The following is a 12,654-nucleotide window of genomic DNA, read 5'->3' on the forward strand; positions in this document are numbered from 1 at the left end:
CACTGCCTTTGCTCTGTCTCTGTTAGTTCATGGATTTAAAGCCATTTTGTTCTTTGACTGTTTGTTTCTACTTCCCGGACTTCTAGTTTCCCTACCTTTGTCTGTTCGAATTTCTCTGCTTTGCGTCATCATCACTAGGTAACGCCTCGCAAGGAGGTGGCCACCTGTTTCCTAACGAACTGGGTGTCATATTCCTTGAATCATATTTGAATGGTCGTTAATTCCATTTGCTTCAAGATCTCCTGCGAAACACAAATCATTTTCCAACTCATTGTCCACGTCAGACTTCAAATCCCCTATAAACTTGCTTTATAACTTTGCCAAATTCGGTCATTTATCGATATGCGCCTCTGCTGTTGATCTAGCCCCCCTAAATCCTATAGTCGTCGTTCGTATCAGGTGGGCAAGTTGCATGACGTTTACCTGTCTGATGCAAGCAGTTTTCTCTCTCATCCACCGGACGCGTGTTGTTCGATGTGTGGCATTAGGAGGGACTTATTCAAAACTGCTTATCACTTCGAGGCCTTCCGATATCCTGTTGGTTTGTGGAATCCTGTGCTACAGAACCAAATGCATTACTTTTCCACATTTCATAGCGATTTCGGGCCCAGGCGCTTCGGGGCTTTCCTTCACTGAGGGGGACACCTTGCGATACGTGATTAGCGTATCAGAATCTACCTCTGTTTCTCGAACTAGCTTCAGTTTTGCTAACTTGTGCTAGGGCGCGTTACCATGGGCCAACGGTTTTCACGCTCAACTGAGGGTCCTCGTTGCTCCGCACTGATCACAACTGGAACTGTCACGAGGATTCCTTCTGATAGCTTGATTTTTCTAAGACTTGAATCTTTTGGCATAATTTGAAACAGTCATGAAAACTTAGAGAGTGTTTAGGATCCAATTCGGATCACAACCTTCCTAATTAAAAAGATTTTGGACCACCAAAAGTTGGTTTTCTTTTAAGCATCAATCAAGTGAGGGTATTGATTCCTCGCTTGCTCAATTTCTATCCATTTCACACTGCTTGGCTTTGAACCTTTGAGTCCAATCCTGAGGTACTCAAAATTCCCCCTGTGCGTGGTCCTCACCTTCCTGTCCAGAACTGTATCTTCCTGCAACTCATTAATATATTCAGGCAACAGCTCATCAATAGAAGGCAATTGAATCTGCTCTTCGGTATCTTCAATTAATGAAAGTTCAAATAGTCTCACGCTGTCTGCATTAACAATTGAGTAGATGTGCATGTAAGCTAGTAAATCAAGGCGAAAAGCATTCTCACCAATTTTCTCAAGTATCTTGAAAGGTCCATACCTTATTGGCTTCAGCTTCTTACCTTCACCTTGCATTTTGTCTTTGCTGATATACAACTAGACTTGATCACCAACTTGGAAACTATGCTCCATTCGATTCTTGTCATGCCTTGCCTTGTACTTGGCTTGGCTCTTTTCCAGCTGTTGCTGTACTACCTGGTGAATCTCTTGGATTTGTTCAATGAACTTGGTTGCCTTGTCCACTTCACTGTGTCCATCAACCGCTATGTCTTTACCAAAGACACAATCCAAGGGAGACCTTAGTGTGAAACCAAAACAGGTCTCAAAAGGAGATCTTTGTGTAGAAGAATGTTTAACTCAGTTGTAAGCATGCTGCACATAACATAAATGTTCATCCCAAAGTTGTTGATGCTTGCTGCAATAGCCTCTGAGAAACTTGATCATTGTCTTGTTGACCACTTCTGTTTGGCCATCTGTTTTCGGATGAAAAGCTGTACTTTTTTTCAGTCTGGTGTCCATCAATTCCCATAAACAAAATTTCCCAACAAATCGGGTAGCTCGATCAGATATAATGGAAGTGGGTAGTCCAAAATGAACCCATACATGTTGAAAGAACAACTTTGCACTTTGTTCAGCTGTAATCTGTTTGTTACAAGGTATTAAAATACACATTTTGCTGAACCTATCCACAACAACATATAAATAGTCATGACCTTTCCTAGATTTAGACAGTCCTCCAACAAATTCCATGGAAACACTTTCCCAAGGATGAGAAGGAACTAGTAGTGGAGTGTACAAGCCTAGTTTTCTATTACTGGGTTTGCTCTTAGCACACATGTTACACCCTCTTACATATCTAGAAACTGTCTCATTTATTTTTGGCCAATAACAAAACCTTTGCAGCTGTGCAACTGTTTTACTTACACCAAAGTGACCTGATATTAGAGAAGTGTGTGCTTCTCGAATTATCTTTACTCTTTCAGTTTGTGGAATGCATAGCTTCCCAAAATGATACAGAGCTGGTCCTTAACATGATAATCCAATTCTCCCACTTGTTTTCTTGACTTAAAGTTGCATATACATTTTTAAAATCTATATCTTGAGCATATTGTTCAATGTAGCTTTCATGCAGTACTAAATTATGCTTAAGTATAGTAGATGCATTTATAATTGGTCTGGACAACATGTCTGCAGCTTTATTGTGTATGCCCTTTTTATACCTGATGACTAAATGAAACTGTTGTAGAAAACCCATCCATCTATATTGTCTTGATCGCTGCAACTTAGTTTGGGAGTGTATATTTTGAAGTGGTTGATGATTAGTATGTATAACTGTGTCTTTGACCATTAAATAATGTTTCCACTTTTTCACACTCTGTACTAATGCATACAATTCTTTATCATATGTGGGATAGTTAACTACTGCAGAATTAAATGTCTCAGAATGATAACATATGGGTTTACTGTGCTGCATCAACACTGCTCCCATGGCATAGTCACTGGCATCCGTTTCGATTTCAAATGGTCTTTGAAGATCGGGCAGTGCTAGTACTAGTGTTGTACTAATATTTTCTTTCAAGGTGTCGAAGGCTTTCTGCTGTTTGCCTCCCCACTGAAACACCTTGTTTAATCCTGTTAAAGCATGTAAGGGAGCTGTAATTAAGGAAAAGTTAGAAATAAACTTTCTCCAGTATTGTGCTACTCTTATGAAGCTTCTAACTTTTGTAGCAAATTTGGGCTTAGGCCAGTTTACAATGACTGCAACTTTAGAGGGATCTATCTTCAATTCACCATCCCCTACTATATGACCCAAATAATTCAAATATGTTTTGCCAAATTCACATTTTGAGAGTTTAACATAAAGATTTTCTCTTTTCAAAACATCTAGAGTATGCTTAACATGCTTTAAATGTTCTTCCCACGTTTTGCTGAATATAAGAATGTCATCTAGATATACAATAACAAAATCATCAAGAAAAGGTCTGAGTACATCGTTCATTACTCTCATGAAAGTAGAAGGAGCATTAGTTAATCCAAAAGGCATAACCTACCACTCATACAATCCTTGCTTTGTTTTGAAAGCAGCCTTCCATGCATCTTGCTCTGCAACTCTGACCTGATGATATCCACTATGCAAGTCTAACTTGTAAAAATACACAGCTTCTTTTAAGTAATCCAACAGATCATCTATGTGAGGAAGGGGATAACTATTTTTTATCATTATCTTATTCAGTGCTCTGTAATCAATGCACATTCTCCACGAGCCATATTTCTTTCTCACTAGAACAATTGGATACCCACATGGTGATGTGCTAGGTCTGATGAACCCCTTCTCGAGCAGCTCTTGTACCTGCTTCTTGATTTCTACATTCTCTAAAGCGGACAACCTGTACATTCCGATGTTAGGCAATGGAGCATCTTGTTGCAAATTAATATTATGCACTGTTTCCTTTTTGGGTGGAAGACCTTTAGGTTCTTGAAACAATATATCATATTCTGAAACAACTTTTTCTAAATCAGCTTGCTGTTTAGCATCACAGCCCTCAAATACATTGGTTTTATCAGGTTTCTTTTCCTTTACAACCAGCAGTAATTTTTTTTGCATGAATTTACAATTCGTTTCATCTGCCCCGAGTTTATGAGAGAATAATTATTTTTGAGTTTATGAGCTCTTACAATATATTCGATTCCATCTTTAACAAGTTGATACTTGTTCTCAGCTCTATATAAAATAGCTTTCCTATCATACAAGTAAGGACTTCCTAAAACAATTCCACATATATCCAAAGGAACTATATCTAATTCAACCTCATCTACAAATGCTGACCCAAAAGAAAACCTAAGTTTACATTGTCTAGTCACTTGTAGCTGTGCTTTATCACATAACCAACCTAATGGATATGGCTTTTTGTGAGGTGTGGTTAGTAATCCCAACTTCTTTACTATTGCTTCAGAAATAAAATCTACTTGTGAGCCTCTATCAAACAAAGTATCAATCTTTTGATTCTTGGAAACAACTCAAATATGAAAAAGCTCATGTCTTTTCCTCTCATTTTCTTCATTATCAATAGATTGTGCATAATTACTAGTAGATGCTTCAAAATTTTTACCTTTTATACCTGTGGCTATGATTGTTGTTTCATTTCCTGAGTCTGACCCCAAATCCTTTTGAATAGCTGCAGTAGTCTTCTTCCTTTTGCCCTCGTTTTTCTTGGGTTTCAGCTCCGAATGTAGAATCCAGCAGTGTTCATCATCATGCCCATCCTTCTTACAGTGAGTGCATGAAGACTTGGTCTTTTGTATAGTATTTGTCTTCCTCTCTTTCCATTTCTGTTTTCTTTTCTCTTTTTTCTTACTTGCAGTGGGTTTGAATGATCCCCCAACTTTTGGGTTCCCATTCTTACCTCTAGCTTCTAGATGTGTATCCTGAATGGATACCTCATCTATGCTAGTGGGATTAAACATGAGGATAGTGTGCCTCATGTAGCTGTGTAGACCACCTATATACTTCATCAGAGTCTCAAGTGAGTCTAAAGAAATTCCTAGAATCAAAGCTCTTTCCTAAATTCTTAGGTGTAACCTAGTACAATTTGCCCTTTTAGCTGTCGAAGAGTTTGCCAGCTCATCATGGCTTGCTGCATATAGGCTAGTGGATAGAATTTCTTTTTAATTACAGAAACAAATTCACTCCAGACAGAAAGAATCTCACCATGTTTCTTCATGTCAGCTTGTGTCCTGCCTTCCCACCATACCAAGGTAGTGCCCCCAGGGCATAGGCTGGCCAGCTGAATCTTACTTCTTGTCTGAATCAATGCTCTGCACTCTACATAAACATCAATCTATCTAATCCAATTATCCAGCTTCTTTGCATTCAACTCTCCATCATATATTGGTAAATCAAATTTAACATCTAATTTAATCAAATATGTCTTCTTTTTATTTTCAGGGCTATTAGGAGGTGTGAGAATCTTTTCTTCTTTCCGTTTGCCTTTAGAGTGGTCACGGAGGAGAGATTCTTCTACTCCTTTGTCTTGTTTGGATTTTGATGAATCTTCATCTCTATTTTTCTTAAATTCCCTATACACTTCCTCCACCATAGATCTCATGGCCATAAAACTATCCATGAACTAGGGGTTTGATTCCAAGGAACTTTCATCTGACATTTTCCTCTTAGAATAGATTCTTCCAATTTCTGGGTTAGTTTCAACCAACTCTCCTTCTCCTAATTTAAGCTTTGATCTAGCTAGCACTCAACAACAAAATCCAACACAAGCTTGTTTAACCTTAGTAACCTAGAGCTCTGATACCACTTGATTTGGAATATATCTAGGATAAAAAATTAAAGGTATTACAAACTCATGTGCATGGATGTGCCTATGTTACTTTATGTAATGGATCGATAAGATTGCTAGAATACATAGACACTGAGGCAGTTATAGAAAACATAATAGTCAAACATGTAAACACAACAAGTTTAATAAGGAGTTCACCCAATGCTCCTAGGCTACGTCTCTTGGTTCAGCCTTTAGTGGTGGCCTCTCTATTATGTTTTCAAGAAGAGCTTTTACAACAGTGAGCTCAATTCGAGTCTCACTAACAGATGAAAGTCAGTAGGAATGGAGTGCACAGACTCTCCTTACTAAAACTCGACCTCTAATGGTCGCAGTAGTATGATAGGCCTATGTCGAGGAGTTTGCTTGAACCTCTAAAGCCTTCTATGGAGTACACAGACTCTCTGACTCTCTTTGGCTCTGTCTGGCTCGATGCTGCCTTCTGTTCAGCTTGGCTTCTATTCTTTGTTCTCTGCTCTTAGCTTTCTGCATCTAGCTAACTCTTGTCACTACCTTTGCTCTTTCTCTGTCAGTTCATGGCTTTAAAGCCAGTTTGTTCTTTGACTATTCGTTTCCACTTCTTAGCCTTCTGGTTTTCTTGCCTCCGTCCATTCAAATTCCTCTGCTTTGCGTCATCATCACTGGGTAACGCCTCGCAGGGAGGTGGTCACCTCTTTCCTAACGAACTAGGTGTCAGATTCCTTGAATCATATTTGAATGGCCATTAATTCCATTTGCTTCAAGATCACCCACGAAACACGAATCGTTTTCCAACTAATCGTCCACGTCGGACTTCAAATCCCCTGTAATCTTGCTTTATAACTTTGCCAAATCCGTTCATTTATCAGGATGCACCTCCGCTGTTGATTTAGGCCCCCTAGATCCTACTGTCGTCGTTCGTATCGGGCGAGCAAGTTGCATGATGTTTACCCATTCAATGCAAGCAGTTTTCTCTCTCATCTGCCGGACGCGTGTCGTTCGATGTGTGGCATCGAGTGGGACTCAGTCAAAACTGCTTACCACCTTGAGGCCTTCCGATATCTTATTGGTTTTTGGAATCCCGCGCTATGGAACCGAATGCATTACTTTTCCACATTTCATAGAAATTTTGGGTCCGGGCTCTTCAGGGCTTTCCTTCATTGAGGGAGATGCCCTGTAATACGCGATTAGTGCTTAGCGCTAATCACGTATCAGAATCTACCTTTGTTTCTCGAACAAGCCTCTGGTTTTGCCAATTTGTGCCAGGGTGTGTTACCATGGGCCAATGGTTTGCGCACTTGACCAAGGGTCCTCCTTGCTTTGCACTAATCACAACTACAACTGTCACAAGGATTCCTTTTGATAGTTTGATTTTTTTAAGACTTGAATCTTTTGGCATAAATTGAAATAGTCATGAAAACTTAGAGAGTGTTTAGGATCCAATTTGGATCAACCATGTCCCACTCTTCCTTTATAGATTGGATTAAGAACTTGAAAGTCACAGATTTCAAGGCTAAGGAAATAGTGAGATTTGAATTCGACACTCGATACTTCAATCTGTATGATCCCCATGGTATTTTCAAGGGACCACTGTACGCGAGTTTTCTTTCTGTGGATCGGCGGGGCATTTCATTGGCCAGAGGAGGATCCTTGGAGGTACTTCTACAATGCCTCCAGAATCATTGAGATGATTAGTTTATCTTGGACTTCATAGGCTACTCCACAAACAGTCGCAACTACGGAAGTAGTAGAAGCAGAAGGAAACAATCATGTGCAAGACGAGGGAAAGAGGAAGATTTCTGACAGTCTAGAGGGAGAACAAAGTTGCAAAATGAAAGCATCTTTGGCAGCAGAAAACAAGAGGAAGGAAAATATTCAGAGAGAAGAGTCGCGAAGGAAGAGAGAAAATCAGAGGTTGAAGGAAGCAGAACTGAAGTTGCAGGAGACAGAGCAAAAGTTGAAGGAAGAACAAGAGTTGAGGAGGAAAGAATGAGAAGAGAAGTAGAAGGAGGAAGAAGAAAAAAGGCAAGGTGTAATGACAGAGGAAACAACGTTGATACAAGTTGAAGAGTAGGAATAGGAACAACCAGTAGCTGAGGAGGAAGGTGAACAAATGCAAGATCGGGAGCTTTCTCAACAGATTGAGAAATTGATTGAAGTGACAGACATGGAGATAGAATAGGAGCCGCAAAATGAAGATGTTGATCTGATGCCAAGAGAACCACATGTCATCCCTCAATCTCCACCACTTCCAACAACAATGCCAACCTCGAGCGAGCAAGGGGATGCTATTCTCCTTGATGATGATCTGTTAATGGATGTGTACAATCTATCATTCAATGAGTTCCAAAGGAGGATTGTACAAGCATAGAGAAAGAACTTTTCGGATGGTCAAGCATCACCTGGATTTATTATAGAAAGGGTGATAGTGTCGGACACTAGGAAGTATCCAAATGCTATTGCCAAAGCCAACTTGGCCTATGCACGAGAAACACAATTAAATATCTAGTACTTGATGATTGAGAATGAGCAACTAGCACAGAACTTGCAGGTTTCCAGGAAAGAGGTAGAACAACTCCATGCAACAACACAGAATGCAGTTTCCGTATAGGTTTACTTGGAGGAGATGAGAGCAACGATACTTGCTGAAGTATCAACACTTGGAGAAACCATGCGGAAGCTCTATGACGGGTTTGTCACCATACATAAAGCAGTTGTATGTTTGCATGGCTTACAGCAACAGAGCAAAGAGTTTGTTAAAACTATAAAAAACATACAAGCTGCCATTTCCTATGTGCAAGAGTGGACAATGTAGTACAAAGGGGCACCGCTTAACTTAGTGAAGAAAATGAAGCCACAGGCAGAGCTGGAGAAAGCAAAAGTTCGAATGTTGATTTAGAACAACAAGTAGCTCACCTCATTCATTGGCAACATTCAGGCCTTATATGTACGTTTGTTTAGTATTTTGGATGTCTTGGTGAGAACACACCAGATGCCATCAGTCAGTTCCCTCACCAAAGCCAAATCTAAGAACCAAGTTCAACAGGAGGTCGAAGAGTACTTAGAGCAGTTGAGACTGAATGCCACCAGGGAAGACTTGGAGCTGATAAAACAAAACATGTAGAATCTCATTGGTGGTCCTGTCAAAGTCAAAATCATGATACTCATGCTTCAAAACAAACTAGACACAGGTTCCAAGATAGTGTGCCTGGATGCCATGGAGGCTAGAGATTGCTTCCATACAGATAGTGTTACACATTTTGGGGACATCATCACGCAGTATCAAGCTTGGCACCAATATGTGACCAAGAAACAACAAGTGGAGGCTGTTGAGCTAGTCTTCTCCCAGACTCCAACATCATAGTGTTGTGTCTTGTTAGGCTATCAAGTTGTCTCTACCCTATTTTGTCTTATATGGGTACAAGTGTAAAATGTAATATTATTTGTAATCATGTTGTAAGTGAAATTCCAATTGTCAATATTAGAATATGAAAATTCATCATGTAACGTAATGTGTCACTTTCTAAAGAAGTTGAAGAATCATGAGGGTAGTCAAAAGGTCACAAAGGGGAGTTGAAGAGACACCCCCTCTTGTTATAAATAAAACCTCATAACTCATGTAACAAGATTTTGGGAGCCAAGCTTTTGGCTAGGATTAGGCTTAAAAAGAGCTTGGGAGTATTGTGAAGAGCCTTGGCTTCTCCATAGCATAGTGAAAGTATATTTCTTTGGAGTAGCAGGTGTTCTTGATGCTAATGTTCCACTATTGGGGCTAGTGGTCGTCAATGGTGTATGTATGAAATGAACTTTCACTTATAATAATAAAATTGGAGCGAACACACTTTCATGCATATGTTGTGAATATAGTAGGACTATTCTTGTAGTATTTTCAATGTGCGTTATTTAACTTACGCCTATGCTTATGAACTATTTCGTTTGCATTTGTATCAATGTTGTTGAATGTGTGTTGTTGTATTAATTCATCACTTTAACTTGTGGACTATTCCACATCTTAGCTTGTGATGTCATTATGCTCATGTGTTCCTTTCAAGCTGTGTACTATTACAGACTTCCAAGGGGCACACTACATTTTCCCTTCATTTGCTGGAACCCTCATGCATCGAACTTGACTCTTCGCAAGGTCACACACTTTCTCTCACCCAAAGTTATCATACTTCCCTTTGTCAAGGCATAAAATTACCATCCACTAATGGCACTCCTACTCTAAATGGTGTGAGGTCTAGTTGGGACTTCATATCGAGGAGATCCCTTGAATGTTGGTGGGTCCAACACTTTCAACATTTATGGTACTACAAGGAGGGCCAGATGGCAAGCTAAGCCCTTGAGATCTGTTTTGAATTTCTACACTCATTTAATGAATTCTTCCACAATCATAATCCCAACATGTTTCTCCAGAGACGTAAGACTGCAAATTCCAGTGAGCATTATAGATGACTTGTCAACCCTTAAATTCGATGGCAAAGGTGAGACAACCTTGCTTAAGCATATTGTTCGTTTTCTTGAATTCTGCACATAGCACAACATCCACTATAAGGATTTTTCTTGTAGGTTGTTCATCCTCACATTTAAAGGGTGCGTAAGGCAATGGTGTCACACATTGACTCATGCCTCCATACACTCTTTCAAGCATCTTGTCACAAAACTATTTCGCACTTTGACATGTTCGATCTTAACCGTTTGGGTAAGAAAATTTAGAATTGCAAAAATCACTTGATGAATCATTGCATCATTTTCATAATCGTTTTATGCATTTGTGTTTTTAATATCCGAAATATGAAGTTGAATGGAAGTTCTTGATAGGAAGTTTTGAATATCTTGTTCACATTTCAAAAAATATGCACGAGTTAGAATCTTTTGAGCCACTCCCAACATTAGTGGAATTTTGAGGTCTAAAATAGGCCTTCTAAGAAAAATGTATAGCCAAAATAAATTTTATAAGAACCAATATGATTCAAGATGATGATGTCAACCATGGGGGATGATTCACCATTTTTGGAGTAAAAAAGTAAAAAGATTAAAAAATAATAAAATAATAAAACTACTTTTTCAACTTGTAATTTCAACTTATCTCCTTAAGGTTTTACTCAAATTTCAATTGGGAGTAATTGTTGGATGAAAATTTTAATTCTTCATCCAAGGAGTACCCATGTTTCATACTTTCAATTAACCTTGCTACACAAAAAATGAGAATTACATGAAAAAACGTGTTTGCAATCACATTTTTCATGTATTTCTCATTTTTTGTGTAGTAAGGTCCATCAAAAGTATGCAACATGGGTACTATTTGGATGATGAATCAAATTTTGCCTCCAACGATTGTTTTCACTCAAAATTTGAGTAAACCCATCAGGAGATAAGTTAAAAATATGAGTTGAAAAAATAGCTTTTTCTATTCTTTTTTTCCCTCTAAAATTTGATTATGTAATCTAATATTATTTTATTATTTCCACTATTATTTTATAATTTCCTTAGGAGGCCCATTTTATACTTCAAAATTCCCCTAATGCATACCTCGGTGTTGGAGCTTCTAAATCTGCGATGGACAAGGTTGTTCTTCCAAGTGACCTTCTATCCTCATCTCACAAACAACTCTAGTTCTGCAAGATGAGGTAGGAGAAGTTGAAAATTCATTTTTTGATCTACCACCATCTTTTTCCACCTCACATACCCAGAATTCCATCACAGGTTTGGGCTGTCAAACTCATGATTGTGATGAAGTGTTATCTCCTTGGCCTCCATCCTTTGGTCCTTCTGATTGATGAGCCCCAATTTTGGTACAATTTGGGCTCATTTTGGCCTATTCTACTTGCTCAAACCATTCATTTTTATTGCTTATGCATGCATTTCTTAGTTTATTCATGTTGTTTGTAGGAAGAAGGGTAGGCACTTTATCTACGTGACTAATGCATTATGATTCTAGGTTTTGGCATTAAAAGGGAGCAAGAGACAACGAAAAAGGAGACAAAGAGACAATGAGGTGGCACTGCTGGTTTTTAGGAGAGGATGTCCACGGTCTTGGGACATTCCTCGTGATTCCCACCAAGAACTCCGAGCTCCAATCCATCTCCCCTCCGAGCTTAAGAAGCAGCCAGCTGTCCTACAGGAACAACAGTTATAACTGTTCTACAGGAACAGTAGTTATGACTGTCCTACAGGATCAGCAGTTAAACTCGAAGTTGGACAACCGAGCTCCTAAAATCAAGGACACTTGTTAGATCATCGTTTTTGTATAAGTATAGAGGCCTTAGCCTTGGATAGGTTGTTGAAACTCTCGTCTTGCTATTGTAATTTTCGAGCACAGCTCAGTTTTTGTTCCTTTTTGTAAGCCAATTTGGCATGATATCAGATTATGAATAAAGAAGGCAAATTCTGATCTAGTTCTGAGTTTCTTAAGGAGACTATAGCTCTCAGGTTAGGGCCCAACCTGAGAGCCATAGATCCCCTCTGCTGTAGTGTTGTTTCCATTTCATTTCAGCACTTTGAGCCTTTCATTTGCACATGCAATTCGAATTACAGGTTGTTAAGTTGGTCTTTTTCATGAGTTAGATAGGATTTGCTTATGATGACTTTGTTTCCACTTGCTTAGTGTAGCAGAGGATAGATATAATCGATTGGAGCTCCAACAAAAAGGGTTGTTAAGGCTCACTGCCGTCTCATCTGGGATTGGAGTGCAGTCCATGACTAGCCACCAAAAATACGCATTTCTTTATTTCATGATTGCTGCAAACACAGTCACGTTATGTTAGATGCTTCCTTGTCATTCACACCTGCACCACACTCCTTTACCACAGCTTCATGCACATTCTCCTTCGCGTTTTGGATTGCTGTTCATTGAATTTACAAGCACAGGTAGTTTAGGTTAATGCATTTTCGGTTTGGTAACAGTCACAAGCATTTGTTTCACTTGCACTGCCCTCTCTCGTCCATTACTTCATTCTCCATCTTGATCACGCATGCAACACATCTCCTCGACCTTTACCCCGCTCTGTTATCTCCCCAAAGTCTTCCACTCCTCACGTAACTTCATTTCCTAGCCTTTTGTTGACCTAGCCCCC

Source organism: Pinus tabuliformis, chromosome 2_2 (genome assembly GCF_031772625.1).
Source record: "Pinus tabuliformis cultivar Carrire ecotype Pingquan chromosome 2_2, CPIR1, whole genome shotgun sequence".
Lineage (NCBI taxonomy): Eukaryota > Viridiplantae > Streptophyta > Pinopsida > Pinales > Pinaceae > Pinus > Pinus tabuliformis.